The sequence below is a fragment of the Myodes glareolus genome, chromosome 8, assembly GCF_982192425.1.
Source record: "Myodes glareolus chromosome 8, mMyoGla1.1, whole genome shotgun sequence".
Lineage (NCBI taxonomy): Eukaryota > Metazoa > Chordata > Mammalia > Rodentia > Cricetidae > Myodes > Myodes glareolus.
In genome coordinates this window covers 91,400,866-91,409,152 of record NC_142033.1, presented here as the reverse complement: position 1 = coordinate 91,409,152, position 8,287 = coordinate 91,400,866, and positions in this window count along the sequence as shown.

Below are 8,287 nucleotides of genomic sequence, written 5' to 3'. Positions count from 1 at the left end.
CACAGTGCAGAGAGCTGGGGGCTGGGGGAGGAAGGGCTGGTTTTCTGGTCTTGGAGTAGGACAGGTTGCTTTATGCTGCTCACTAGGACTGCCTCTTTAATTCAGTCTGTGACTTTAAAGAAAAGCATCCTCAGGCTTTAACTTCACAGGGCTGTGTGAGCAAATTATCAACGTTGTTTGTTCTTTGTATCTTTACAGATTTGGATTACTATAATTCCTCCCATTCATATGAGGCTTTCCCATTGTTAAAGAACCTTATGCTTTTAATCCTCACAATAAACACTGGTATGAGGGTTCAGATGGCTCCTAAACTCACAATGGCTTGACACCTCTGCTTTTATGACCTTAACTATAAAAGGGACTATCCTGGTGTTGGCCAAATCCTACTCTAGTGTCTGACTGCCTGACTCTCATAGGTAATGAGGGGAAAGAGAGCTTATTTAATGTCAGGTCTAGGAGGTAATGAAGAGAAACCTTAGGTCCCTGGATGCAGGGAGGTGAACCCACACACCTTCACATACCTCCTGCTCCGGAACAACCTGGAAAGGACAGGAGGGCATCCCTGCCAAAGACATGCTGTTTCTTGACATCAAAAGGAGGCCTCCTTCCAGGAGGACCCATGGAATCGCTTTTGGAAGGTATCTGGAAAAACAGAGATGCTTTGGGAAGAAGTCACATTTGATAGAGTGCCATCAAATAATTTGCCTTCAACATAATTTGCTGAAAATGAAGCATACTGTGTCATAGAATATTATTTTAACTGGGCATAGGATGTGTTTCATTTGTTTATGCTCTGGAATAATTAACTATGTGAGGCTGTGTCGCATCTGTTTATGCTACATTTGTTAATTATGTCAAGATGTGTTATTGTTTCACCTTGCCCATCTGAAGCACCTGATTGGTCTAATAAAGAGCTGAACGGCCAGTAGCGAGGCAGAAGAGGGATAGGCAGGACCGACAGGCAGAGAGAATAGCTAGGAGGAGAAATCTAGGCGGGAGAGAGAACAAGAGAGAAGAGAACGAGGAAGAGAGAGAAAGCCATGACAGGGGCCAGAAACCAGGCAGCCACCAGCCAGTCAGACTTCTCAGCCAGTCAGAGAAGCAGGAGAGTGGGACCAGCAGAAAGGGAAAAAGCTAAACAACAACAACAAACCTTGAGGCAAAATGTAGATAAAGAGAGACTGATTAAATAGCAGCTAGGATAAAGGGCAAGCACTGATAAGTAATGATGTCTCCACGTCAGGATTTGGGGGCGGGTTGGTGGCCTAAAAGAAAGCCTGGTAACAACACTCTGTGCTATAGGTTTGTGTCTTAGTTAGGGTCTCTATTGCTGAGAAGAGACACTGTGACCATAGCAGCACTTATAAAGGAAACATTTCATTGAGGGGGTGCTTTACAGTTGCAGGGGTTCAGTCCGTGATCATCATGGTGGGAAGTGTGGTGGCATGCAGGCAGACACGGTGCTGGAGGAGTAGCTGAGAGTCTACATCTTCCAGGCAACAGGAAGTTGACTGAGACGCCATCAGCTTACAAATACATCAATGGCTCAATCCATTGATGAGCCCAGAGCCCTTGTTTTGCAATCATTGCACGAAAGTCTGTCAGCCGGCGGCCAGGCCATTAACGAGCCTTCTATGGGATGTTCTGTATACAAGCCGCAACTCCAGGGACGAGGCAGGGAATTCTGGCACAGTCTGAGAAGCAGTAGAGCCTATTAGACTAAAGTTGATTTATGAGTTTCAATAACTCCTACCTTTCTTTTTATTGTCCTTCCTGTGGTGGTTTGAATAAGAATAGCCCCCATAGACTCATATATATGAATCCTTAGTTACCAGGGAGGGACACTATTTGAGAAGGAATAGGAGACCTTGTTGGAGGAAGTGTGTCACAGGGTGGGGTGGGGGGGGTGGGCTTAGAGGTTTCAAAAGCCCAATCCAGGCTAGTCTTTCTTGCTTTGCCTGCTGCCTGCAGATTTTCTGAGATGGGCTTAATTCACCCATATATATGATTTATATCCAATTGTGGCCAATTTCCTATAAACAACATAACTTCATTCTTCTTTGTGGCTGAAGTAAAACTGCATTGTGTTTATACATCACATTTCTCTCTCCATTTTTCTGTTGTTGGACACCCAGGTTAGTTCCCTGACTTAGCCACTGTGCATGGTCCTGCCGTAAATGCTGTGTCTCTGTGACAAGCTGCCTTGGAGTCCTTCATGTCAAAACCCAGGAAAGGGAGAGCTAATTCATAGAAAGCTCTGATTTTAGTTATTTTTGGGAAGCTCCATGCTGACTTTCACAGCGGCTCAGTGTCCAGTTTGCACCCCCACCAGCTGTGTATAGGACCCCCCACATCTTCACCAGCATTTGGTTCTTTAATGGCTGACTTTTGACTGAGGTAAGTGAGACAGTAGTTTCGATTTGCATTTTTCTGCTGAGATTGAACACATTCTCGCCATGTGTTTGTTGACCGTTTGTTTTTCATCAGCACACTTACTGATTGTCTTGTTCCATTTCTCACTGTTTAGGTTTTTTGAGGCTCTTTGTTCTAGATAGTAATTCTCTGTCATTTCTTAGGCAGCAAAGATTTTCTCCACTCTGTGGGCTGTCTCTTCACTTCTGTTTCTTGGTAGCACAAAAGCTTTTTAGTCTCATGAATCCTCATTTGCTGATTGTTGGTATTATTTTTCAGGCATTGGAGCCCTGTTGAGAAAGTCCTTACCTGTGCCTATACTGGGAAGTATTTTTCCTTTATTCTCTAGCAGTTCAGAGTTTCAGGTTCTACTTTAACACACATGGACCCTTTGGAGATGGTTTTTGTGCAGGATGAGAGACAGAGATTTCATTCTTCTCCACCTGGACATCCAGGTTCCCAGAACCACTTATTGAAATGTCTGTCTTTTCTCACATCTGTATTTTTGCATCTTGGTCAAAAGTTCTGTGACTATAGACACATGGTCGCTATCTGGGTCTTCTAGTCCGTTGATCTATATGTCTGTTTTTGTTCCGTTACCATACTGTTTTTTTAAAAATATTTTCTTGAGTTATACATTTTCCTCCACTCTCTTCCATTCCTCTCCCTTCCCCTTCTACCTTTTCCTATTGTCCCCATGCTCCCAGTTTACTCAAGAGATCTTGTCTTTTCCTACCTCCCATGCAGATTAGATCCATGTATGTCTCTCTTAGAGTCCTCATTGTTGTCTAGGTTCTCTGGGATTGTGAATTATAGACTGATTTTTCTTTGCTTTATGTCTAAAAGACATTTATGAGTAAGTACATATGATATTTGTCTTTCTGGATTACTTCACTCAATATGATGTTTTCTAGATTCATTCATTTGCCTGAAAATTTCAAGATGTCATTATTTTCTTCTGCTGTGTAGTACTCCATTGTGTAAATGAACCACATTTTCCTATCCATTTTTTGGTCAAGGGGCATTTAGGTTGTTTCCGATTCTGGCTATGACAAACAATGCTGCTATGAACATAGTTGAGCACATGTCCTTGTGGCACAATTGAGCATCCTTTGGATATATACCCAAAAGTGGTATTGCTGGGTCTTGAGGAAGGTTGTTTCCTAATTTTCTGAGAAATCGCCACACTGACATCCAAAGGGGCTGTACCAACTTGCATTCCCACCAGTAATGCAGAAGTGTTCCCTTTACCCCACAACCTCTCCAGCATAAGTTGTCATCAGTGTTTTTGATCTTGGCCATTCTTTCAGATGTAAGATGGAATCTCAGAGTTTTTTTGATTTGCATTTCTCTGATGGCTATGGATGTTGAGCATTTCTTAAGTGTTTTCCAGCCATTTTAGATTCCTCTGTTGAGAGTTCTCTGTTTAGGTCTATACTCCATTTTTTTCATTGGATTATTTGTTCTTTTGGTGTCCAATTTCTTGAGTTCTTTGTATATTTTGAGATCAGACCTCTGTCTGATGTGGGGTTGGTGAACATCTTTTCTCATTCTGAAGGCTGTCATTTTGTCTTGTTGACCATGTCCTTTGCTTTACAGAAGCTTTTTAGTATTAGGAGGTTCCATTTATTAATTGTTTCTCTCAATCTGACTTGCATTATATACTCCAGGTCTAATACACTTTTTTTCCAGAAGGAAAGGTCATGGTCTCTCTCCTCCATAGGCTTCTCCATCAATATTCCTCCGTGCTGAACATTGTTACTTCCCTACTTTTGCTTCACTGTCACCCGGAAATCCTTCCTCATCCCCTCCCCTATGCAACCACGAGGTTGACCACAGTGCCTGCAGGTATTCACCCGGCTATCCACTTTCCTGTACAGTCCATGAGAAGACAGACCACATCCTATCTCAGCTGTCTACTTACCTGTACAGTTCATGAGAAGACATACAACGTCTTATCCCAGTACCATGGTGAGCCTACAGGCGCTCCATACAGACTTGCAAAATAAATACTGTTTTAAATGCATCCCTACGATAAACAACAGCATTGTGGGTATCTAATCCTACTTTATTTGTGTGTAATGTAAACTGAAGAAAAACTATCCGTTTCATTTTCTGCTAGGCAAGCATCCTACTGATCTACAGGGCAGTCATCATTTTCTCTTTTTAAACTTCTCTCTAAGCAATAGAATCTATTTTTCCTAATGAAACCTGTGCTCAGCTTCATTACATAACAGTTTACATAAAGCACCCAGAATAGACCTTCTCATGTAGGAACTGGGTCTTGGGATCCTTCTCCATCTCGAGATACCAAGGAGCCATGAGAATGCAGAGAACTTCGTTTGCAAACTACTAATCCAGCCAATCCTTCTGCAACACACAGACTCAACCTTGCCACTTGGCACATATGTTTCTTGGCTGTGCCTTTTCTTTTCTCATTAAAAACAATAGCCCTTTAAATTAGTTCACTGTCCTATGAACACCTGATTTTTGACAAAGAAGCTAAAAATATAAAATGGAAAAAAGAAAGCATATTCAAAAAATGGTGCTGGCATAACTGGATATCAACAGGTAGAAGAATGAAATAGACCCATATCTATCACCATGCACAAAACTCAAGTCCAAATGGATCAAAGACCTCAACACAAAGCCAGCCACACTGAACCTTATAGAAGAGAAAGTGGGAAGTACACTTGTATGCATTGGCACAGGAGACCACTTCCTAAATATAACTCCAGTAGCACAGACACTGAGAGAAACAATTAATAAATGGTACCTCCTGAAACTGAAAAGCTTCTATAAAGCAAAGGACACTGTCAACAAGACAAAACAACAGCCTACAGAATGGGAAAAGATTTTCACCAACCCTACATCAGACAGAGGTCTGATCTCCAAAATATACAAATGTAACATGAAGGGCCGGCTTGTTGGGGTTTCTGTCCCGCCCGGTACCCCATAACCAGCAACTCCCAAGGAAAATCACACACAGGACTCCATAAGATTATAAATTGATTGGCCCATTAGGTCAGGCTACTTATTAGCTCTTACAACTTTTGTTACCCCATCATCCTTATCTATGTTAGCCACATGGCTCAGTACCTTTTCCAGTGGGGCAGCTACATCTTTCCTCTCTGGTGGTCTGGGCAGAACTGTGGAGGGAGCTTCCTGCTTGCCAGAATACTCCCAGTCTCTTTGCTCTACCTCTACTTCCTGTCTGGCTTTCCCGCCTATACTGCCTGCCTGGCCAATAAGCATTTTATTAAAATATGATTGACAGAATACAGACAATTCTCCCACACCATACAAAAAACTCAAAAAAAAATTGTCATCAAAAGAACAAATAATCCAATAAAAAATGGAGTACAGACCTAAACAGAGAACTCTCAACAGAGGAATCTAAAATGGCTGAATGACACTTAAGGGAATGCTCAACATCCTTAGTCATCAGAGACATCCAAATCAAAACAACTATGAGATTCCATCTTACATCTGAAAGAATGGCCAAGATCAATTGATGACAACTTATGCTAGAGAAGATGTGGTGTAAAGGGAACACTCCTGCATTGCTAGTGGGAGTGCAAACTGGTACAGCCCCTTTCGATATCAGTATGGCAATTTCTCAGAAAATTAGGAAACAACCTTCCTCAAAACCTAGCAATACCACTTTTGGGTATATATCCAAAGGATGCTCAATCGTGCCACAAGGACATGTGTTCAACTATGTTCATAGCAGCTTTGTTTATCATAGCCAGAACCTGAAAACAACCTAAATGCCCCTCAACCAAAGAATGAATAAGGAAATGTGGTACATTTACACAACAGAGTACTACACAGCAGGAAAAAATAATGACATCTTGAAATTTGCAGGCAAATGGATGGAACTAGAAAACATCATATTGAGTGAGGCAACCCAGACCCAGAAAGACAAATATCATATGTACTCACTCATAAGTGGTTCTTAAACATAAAGCAGAGAAAACCAGTCTAAAAATCACAATCCCAGAGAACCTAGACAAGAATGAGGACCCTAAGAGAGACATACATGGATCTAATCTACATGGGAGGTAGGAAAAGACAAGATCTCCTGAGTAATTGGAAGCTTGGGAGCCATGGGAGAGGGTTAACGGGGAAGATAGAGGCAGGGAGGGGAGCAGAGAAAAAAATGTATAGCTCAATAAAATCAATGAGAGAGAGAGAGAGAGAGAGAGAGAATATCACCGGGAGTAATTTTGCTCATTAAAACTAGTCTTTTATTCTTTAAAAAAAAAAAAGAAATCTGACTACAAAGGAAACTGACATTATTTCTTCTGAAATGAACCCCACGTCATTCAATAGTAGGAAGACAAGTAGCATCATGGAGAGTCCAGCATAGGACTCATTGTCTATGAGTCTCAGACAATCACAGGATGGTTTTTATACAAGCACACAGCTTGTGCTGCTCAAGGGTGTCTCCTTAAATCTGACCTCAAATCATGCATGACAGCAGGAACTTGATCAAGAACTAAAGCTGCAGAAAAATCCAAGAAGTTTGGGGATATGGCCACCATCTTCCCCAAATTTGGAGTGATGTATCTAAGTGCTCGAATCCTCCATTCAATCCCTCCTCTATGTAGCTTGCTCTGCTGAAACAATACAGCTGCTGTCAAGGCAACGGATGCTGGTTTGCCATGCATCCTTGACCTCTCTCTCCCAGGCAGTGCATGTTTCCAAGAGTGGTGTGATTTTCGCTGGCACTCAGAACACTGACCCTTAGACAGTTCCAATGCTGATCGTCAGCTCTCTCTGCTGGACTTCACCCTGACTGTCCTCAGGCCTGGAATACAAAACGTAAGCCGGAAGCACCTGCTTGTGCCTCACAACCTGTGTTTTAGCATGTGTGCCACAGGCTTGGTGCCCGAGAAGACTTAGAGCCTTGGATCAGCCTTGGAGATGCTTGGTTCCCTTCATCAAAGGAAGATGGAAGAGCTTATGATGCTATTCATTGGCCCCAAGGATTGTACACGTGTCTCGTGGGGCTCCCCATAGAATGATTATTTTCTTCTGCATAGGCAGTATCAGAGGAGCTGTTACTTGTGGAGGAATGCTTTGTTAAAGCTATGGGCCTTGGGATGAGCTCCTTAGAAGGACACAGACATTTAGCAAGTACTGGGGCCTCCATCTATAACGTAATGCTACCACAAGGGAAGATGTTCAGAAGTTGCAGGCCCCGAGCAAACCTTTTTGGAGATTTGGAAACACACTCTCATCGATATATACTATGACCCGGAGTCAAAGCCTAAATTTAAAGTAACTTGGGAATGGTTACAAAGGCTGTAGTACTGGCTCTCAAATACATTTGTAATCAATTCTTCTCTCTCCAAAGAACAGTAAAATGCCCACAGCTCTCTCTGCAGAGCTGTGGGCTTCAGCAGCCATCAGAAGCTAACTGAAGCTAGAAGCGTTTTGCTTTTTTTTTTTTTTTCCTGGACCCTAAGCTGCTTTCCTGATGCATTCCTGCGTATCTTGTCTATTCCAGCCACTGTACAGAAAGAGACAATGTGGGTCATTTGAGAGGCTTCCTACAGGGAGTGGCTTAGGTGTAAAATGCTCAATCCTAGGATACTACCAAGGTGACTATAAATGTGCCTGCCGGGGACCTGTAGTTCATAACAGAGGTGATAGTCTGGTTTTGAGAGAGACACTAGGTTAAAGAAGAGTTGACTATACATCACATTTGTTTAGTTCTAAGACTTAGTTTGCTTGTATGGGGGATGCATGTTGATGGGGAAAGTCATAAGGCAAAGGGAAGTTGCAGGGTATGTGTGTCGGGGGAGCATGGTGGAGAACATAAGGTTTTGGGGTCGACTGGATCAGAACATACTGGAGTATTTAATCA